We start from the raw sequence: 7,994 nt of genomic DNA, 5'->3' as shown, positions 1-7,994 counted from the left end.
CCTCCCTCATAGAGGCATTCCATAAAAACAGGTCATAATCTGCCTGTTTGACTGTCCATTTACTTTGTTATCCTCTCTCCACGTTCAGCCTCATCACAGAAAAGGTTTTGTCTGTATGTTTTCCCATTGTCATCCCATTCTCAATCGTTTGGCAATTTTCTGGTCAGACAAATAAGACATATCCATAACATCTATGGTACAGCCAATCAATCCATTGGCTCAGGTCTCTCTTGCAGGAGATGCATAACACTGACCAGCATTGTCCCACAATTCACAGGACAAAATATTGTATTTACCTAGTTGTATTTTACAGGAAGAGAGCTATGCACATAGTGACCTGCTTTTGTATCTTTCAGCATCCAGTTTGATCTTAAATTCTTGTATAGTTTTTGGACTCACTGTTTCCTCATTCAGTTTGTTCCAGATATCTATCTCTCTGTGTGGGAAGATATTCCTTTTCAGATCTCTTCTGTAACTATCCTTTTTAAGTTTCTTTTCATGTCCTCTTGTTTTTCTCCTATCCCACTTTAATGTGTCATCTCTATCAAGGACTTCCATCCCTTTCATAATTCTGTAGATGGTTAGTAGGTCTCCTCTTTCTTTTCTTTGCTCCAGGGTTGATAGTTCGAGTTTGTCCAATCTTTGTTCATATGTGTTGTTGTCTGGGTGAGGCTAGAGGAAGGCAGTGTAGGATGAGGTGTTCAGTGTCTTATGTCAGGTGACTGCCTCTGGGGGAAGTTGATCTTGTGGTCAGACGTACTCTGTGTTGGTCCTGTTTCAAACCAGGGCAGTGACTTGAATGCAGTTGTGCTCATGTGGTTGTTGCCTAACTAACCTTGAGTCCAGTGGCTGACAATACTTTTATGTCTGTTGCTTTGATATTCCAGTACTTGGTCTCAAGAATATCTAAGACCACAGTCATGATTCACTATGACCACAAGGCTCAAGATTTGTTGCGGAGTAGCAAAGGATCCTGTCCATCTGTCCACTCATAGCATGAATGCATGAGGGCTATCTCCTGTATACTAACATAACCTGGGACTATATTATCAATTACACTTCAACCAATGTTTAAATATTTCCTTACCCTCTGAAGCTGGCAGCTTTCAGGGTTTCAAATCTAAGGCCAATGAGATTCTCGAGAAGTTATTGTGGCACCCTGTTTAGTTTAAACTTTAGTTATATTGACTAGACATACAGATCTTTGGATGTTTGGATGTTGCTGAAAGACAACCTATAGTGTTTACACACAACTCTTTCCACCTGATTAATCTTGATTAATTGTAATAGTAATACTAATTGCAATGAAATTTATACACAATACACCGTATAATAAAAATTACTACAATAAACGATCCAACTATCAAATATACATGCCAGGAAGAAAGATCTATAGCAACAGATTGCGGGTGTTGATGGGCTTTGAAGACATGTAGGACCACCATTTGTGGGTATCGCTTGTTGGTCCCAGTCAGTCTGTAAACAAACACACACACACTCGACGTAAATATTGTTTGCCCATATGCATAAGTGCCTCTGACTTTGTCCTTCCTATCCATTGCTCTCTTTCCTGTTTTTCCTCCTTCTCTCACCCCCCTCCTACCTTCTCACCTTTTTCTATCGCTAATATGGCTAAATCAGGGTCTGACTCACAATTCCAAACCTCACAATGCCAGTTTGAATCTTTCCAAACATGGGGAGGAATGAACCCATCATCCTATTTCCCTTAGGTTAAGAATGCAGAATAAATATAGACTTATAAATCTGTCTACATGTATGTACTGCATATAGATATAGCAGGCATAAACACACACATAAGGACAGTGGTAAAGTATAAGATGTCAAAATGGAAAAAGATGACTAGTATAGTCCCACAGGAGTCAGTACTGGCACCAGTAACATTCATAATTTACATAAATGACAATGATGAAAGGAACAACAAGCTACATTAATTTGTGTGGATGATGCAAAGATCATGAGGAGAAAACAAAACAAAAAAACAATAAATGACTGAAACAAAGTGCATCAAATGAACTTCAATACAAAACTTAAAGTAATGTAAATGGGCAAAGTACAGAAACCATCAATAACTTGTTCAACGAAAGTGGGACTTTACAAAAGCAAAAGTGGAGGATTTGGGAATGCTGATAACAGATAACTTATCATGTAACAAACACACCAATAAGTGCAAGTAAAACATACAGGCTGTTAACAAACATTAAAATAGCTTTTTACTTCATGGATAGAAAGACAAAAAATCCAGAGACTAACCTGTCCCAGATTAAAATATACAGTGATGGCATACTTTCCGCACAAAATGCAACAAATAAACAAGATCGAGAGACTACAAAGAGCAGGAACCAAACTGATCCCCAACTTAGTGGGAAAGGTTTTTAAGACACACATGTTCTGTCACCATTACAAGAAATGAAGATAAAGAGGTGACACGATCACAGCATTTAGGTCAATGACAGTAGATCAAATTTACAAAGAAGTTCTCTTGATTTGTGACAGGAGGATGTCAAGAGGCCACGAAGATGACAGCATACCTGAAGGATATCCCAAAAGTTTTCTGTGCAGATGCATAAAATCATAGAACAACCTAAGAAAAGACCCAAGCCAATCTAAAACAATAAGCACATTTAAAGCAAAAACGAAGAAGAAGAAGAATTAATGATAATAATAATAATAATAATAACAATAATTATTAAAAATAATAATAATAATAATAACAACAACAACATAAGGGACCCCATGAGCAAAACTTTCCTATACATTACTAAATACACAAACACACACACACACACACACACATACATATGTGCTTTCCAGGTAAACTGCTTGAGAGGCTTGAAGAATCAAACCTACCAAAAGATCAAAGAGGAGAGGACCTGATTAGTGTTCATGGCAATGAGAAGAGGGTGGACAAAGGTGATGGAGAAGATATCTTGGTTAAGATGGGAGGGCATCAACAAGTCACGCTCACAAACTTAAGGAGAAGAAGAAGGAAAAAAAAATCACCCGACTAAAACATGCCAAAAAATAGTTTTCTATACAAACGCATAAACTCCTAAAAAACAGTTTAGGGGAAGACGTATGTGAATTGAAAGTGAGGTACGATAACTGGGGATTAGGAGACAGTACCCTATGCCCAGTATCCCTGGCGAGCATGGTTGCAAAGTCGCGTGAGAATTGTAAAACGTACGCGAGCTCAATACCTTGAAGACATTCTGGTACAGGATCAATTTGGTCTTGGAACTGGAAGATCACATGTACTGGACCCGTTAAGCTTTCGGTCAAAAGCAGTTAATGCACTGCAAGAGAATGAGGGTTGGGTGGATTGTGTGTATTTAGACCTAGATAAGGCCTTTGACAAGATACCCCACAATTGATACCTACAGAAAGCAGAGCACGTTGGAGGATTTAAGAAGTAATCTACTTAATTGGATGAATGATTTCTTGAAGGAACAGTGCATTAAAATGGCAATAAAGTATAAGATGTCAGGATGGAGGGCAGTGACTGGTGAAACACTATGTATAAGGTTTGGTACTGGTACCTGAAATGTTCTCGAATTATGTACACAACATGATGAAATGCACAAGCTACACTAACATGTTTGCAGTTGATGCTAAGATCATAAGAATAGAAAATGAGGAAGACTGCAAGTTGTTACAGAAAAAAAAAAATCTTCAGAATATTTATGCATGGAGAGCCAAGTTTACGAAATTTATTTCAACACCAAAAAATGGAAAGCATTGGAAATGGGTAAAATGTCAAAAAGACCATCAATAATTTACTCAATGGGGAATGACACAATTACAAAAACAAAATAAGGAAAAATCTAGGAATGCTGGTCATGGAGAACTTGTCATGAGAGAGAAAAAAAAAAATATATATATATATATATATATATATATATATATATATATATATATATATATATATATATATATATATATATATATATAAATAGCATAAAATAAGATAAACAATTAATAAAGAAAAAAAAAAAAAAAAAACCTAGATTAGAATATGCAGTGGTGGTATGGACTTTATGTACACAAAATTAAGAGAATACAAACGGAGAGTAAATGCCTTGGTGGATTGAAGAGTGTAATGAGGAATAGACATTTGGGAATGGATGCTAAGAGGAGACTGTATGAAGGAGTGATTGTGCCAACAGCACTGTATGGGGCAGAAACATGGAACATAAGAGAGGAAGAGAGAAGGAGTTTGAATGTGTTTGAGATGAGGTGTCTGAGAAGTATGATGGGGGTTACTAGGCTAGATAGAGTGAGAAATGAGGAGGTGAGGAGAAGAATGGGGGTGGAAAGGGAGTTGGGAGATAGGGTTGATGAAAGAGTATTAGGATGGTTTGGACACATGGAAAGAATGAGTGAAGAAAGAGGTATGGAAGGCAGATGTGGAGGGAGTGAACATGAGGGGACGTCCTAGGATGAGGTGGATGGATGGGGTGAAGGGGGCGTTGGGGAAGAGGGGAATGTCTGTTGAGGAAGGACGGGAGAGGACAGAAGACGGGTGAATGGAGAATGGTTGTATATGGATGATGTGATGCATGAGGTAGAATGGGCAGGGGGATGGGGGGTGAGGTAGTATGGGTGAGCAAAATTTGACGGAGAGGGGGGGTCGCCGATTTAATGAAGCGGCCTTGCTATGGATGTGCTGTGTCTTGTGACACTGCTTCTCACCCAGGGCAGTGGACAAGGTGCAGGGATGACCCGTCATCCAGGAGGTGCTAAGATAAGAGGGAGGGTGGAGGGGTGTGGAGTGTATTCAGGGATGGAATGGGTGGGAATGATTTTATGCCTTTTTGTTTTTGGCTACCTCCCTTGTAAGGGGGAAAAAGCCTTGGTATATGTATGTATGTACAAAGGGCTGTGACTAAACTGATTCAGTCTAGTGGATAAACTATACAAGGAGAGACTAGAAACTCTGTAATTCCCATCATTAGAGGAAAGAAGAGAAAGAGGTGACATGTTCATGTCATCAAAGAGGGTGGACAAAAATAATAGAAAAGATTTTTTTGGTTTGTGATGGGAAGGCAATACAAGGTCATGGAAACAAATAAAGACCAAATATCTGTACAATGCCAAGAAACAGTTTTCCATACAGATCTTTTTTTTACCATTGGCATTGCCTAAATGATGATATAATCAAAGCTAAATCCACAGACAAGTTTAAAACAAGATATGACAGATAGATACATATATATACCAATGGCTTTTCCCCCCTTATGAGGGAGGTAGCCAAACAACAAAGGCATAAAATCCACTCCCACCCATTCCATCCCCCACATACTTCATAGATGACAGATGAAGAAGAAAAAAACATGAGCAGCACCTTTATGATAAAACTAGGTAAAAATGTAAATTATATTTGATCAACACTCTCAAAACCTTCTCTTCTGCTTTTTTGTAACCATCTAACTTCCCATTGAATAAATCATTGATGGCCTCTCTGTATACAGTTTCACCCATTTCCAATATTTTGTATTTTTTGGCATTGACGGACTTCAAGGAACAATTTTCCAAACAGATATATCAACTCTTGGAAGAGCCTAGAAGATACAGCCCAAGCTAAAACCATAAACAAATTTAACGAGACAGGACCCAAAGACTTTACTTTTTCCTTTATACTACAATCAAGCACATACAATTACATAAATATCTCGCACACATGCACGCACACGCACACACACACACACAATAACAAAAATGTACTGTGTATGTTTCTGATCTACTGATATGTCCTCTTTGTTCCTATATGTTCCTGTGTACAAATGCGTTTTAGTATGGGCAATCCCCCCCACCCCCTATAATGTTTACACACTTTCTTGGGTTTCTGAAACCCATATGAATCCTGCATATGATAAGGCAACATTAAGTTTTTGGGTTGAAATCTTTAAAGAAGTTAATCTGAACCCTGGGAATATTGCACAACATGGACAGCAACCAAGAAGGAGAATCTAAGAAGGGGCGGACCTAGAAGAAGAAGAAAACAAGGAGGTCGAATGAGAGTAACTTCCCTCCTCACACAGGAGCAAATGAAAATGCTTAAAACACAAAACCAGTAGGATGCAAAAATTGCCTAAGTCAGTAGGTCTGAACCTAAGAAGTGTGGTCTAAGTCTTTCAACTCATGTGTATTAAGTTTATGTACCACGTAAACACCTTTTCAATGGGATTATGTTAACTTCCACCACCAGGCCCGACACACCCAGAAACATAAACGTTCCGGATCCGCCCCTGGAGCTTGGTATCAGCACCTGTCCAGAAGACTGACACTGGAAGACACTAGAGCCACGACATGAAGTGGCCAGTTTGCACAAGCTACAGGTAAGGAACATCTTACTGGACCTGGAAACTGCATGACAACTGGTTCTCCGACCACATTCTCTAAACATTGCTGCCTACAAGAACTATGTCAGTTTTTGTCCGTTTTCGTCAATGTTGTCCTATATTGTGCTTTTGTGGAGAGAGTATATTCTCCTGATCCTCATAGATACCCCGGGCCATTTTTTCAAACTTTACTAAAGTACTGGTGTCGCCTTAACCTGTGATATTAGGAATATTGCTCTTGACAGTAAGACATTAGAAGTATCAATTATTGGTCAAACTGTTAAGATCTGTGAAACTATCTGTCAAACATACCAATCACCCATTTAAATGATCATGCAATGAATTATGCAGTCTTGAAACTATGGTGTGGTAATACCAATGCTTTAATATCGTTTAAAAAATACGGCCCCCTGTGTGCAAAGACAAGGACAAGTATTTCGATACAACTCCAGTGGCATTCAGCAAGGCTTCTTTTTCTCAACAAAGAAATTATAACTCCCTTAGAACTGAATTTCTGAGTATACATAATTTGTTGACGACATCAACAAAACAAATAATAAAAGTATGAGTGCAACCTGAGACAGAAACAAATTAACGTACAAAACAAACTTGAGCTTAACGAAAATACGAGACTCGTAGGTCTGGAATGCTTGAAAATACTCGAGAAAACTTAAAACAATACAACTTAAACCTCTTTGACATCCCTCTGCTACAAGAGTGGGACCTTGTATACTATTAACATAGATACGTCAGCAGCACCAGATCAGGCACTGCACCTACCAAATATACACCATCACCTGTGGTTAAGCCATATTCTATGTACACCGAGCTCTGCTGTGCACATACCTTTAGGCCCTTTGTGTATAAAACAAGAGCCAATCCCCATTTTGCTGTAGTGCTGACCCTCTCCGATGGAAGCAATCCAAGTGAGATAACAAAAGTCTCATCACTAAAGACTACAGTGTGCCCCTTGCTATGGCCAATCAGTCTCTATCAATGCAACGTTACATGAATTGGCAATTAAGTTATATAAATCCAACCTGATGCAATTCATGTGAAGTATGACAACACAATAAGTAACAGGAACTAATAAATTTTTCTGAGTGTCATGAATTTTTTTTTAATGAATGTTGTCATAAAAATATTGTATATATATATATATATATATTTTTTTCCGTCTTATGGGGGCATACTGTACTGAGGTGCTGACACCATGGCTGCAATGAGAAATCCCCATGCCTGGGCTGGTGGGGGAGCCTTTGACTACTTCACTTGCAATTAACAATGAGTATCAATGAGCAGACATATCAAATGCATAGACATAAAAGACAAATGAAAATCAGTGTTTCATGTTCAACCCTCGCTACTTTGGAGATACCTAGTATGATCAGACAGTTCGATTCTGATGTTCAAATTTCTCCCTAAATCACCGTGGAGGTTCTGAGAATCCTTGACATAGACATATATATAGATATACATATACTTTTCTTATTGGCTACCTCACTCATAAGGGGGGAAGATGCCCTTGGTGTGTTTATATATATGCATATATATATATATATATATATATATATATATATATATATATATCTATATATCTATATATATATATGTATATACATATATCTATATATA

Source organism: Oratosquilla oratoria, chromosome 37 (assembly GCF_046742065.1).
Source record: "Oratosquilla oratoria isolate Oo_2021 chromosome 37, ASM4674206v1, whole genome shotgun sequence".
In the NCBI taxonomy this organism is placed as follows: Eukaryota; Metazoa; Arthropoda; class Malacostraca; order Stomatopoda; family Squillidae; genus Oratosquilla; species Oratosquilla oratoria.
Note: the sequence above shows the minus strand (reverse complement) of the source record.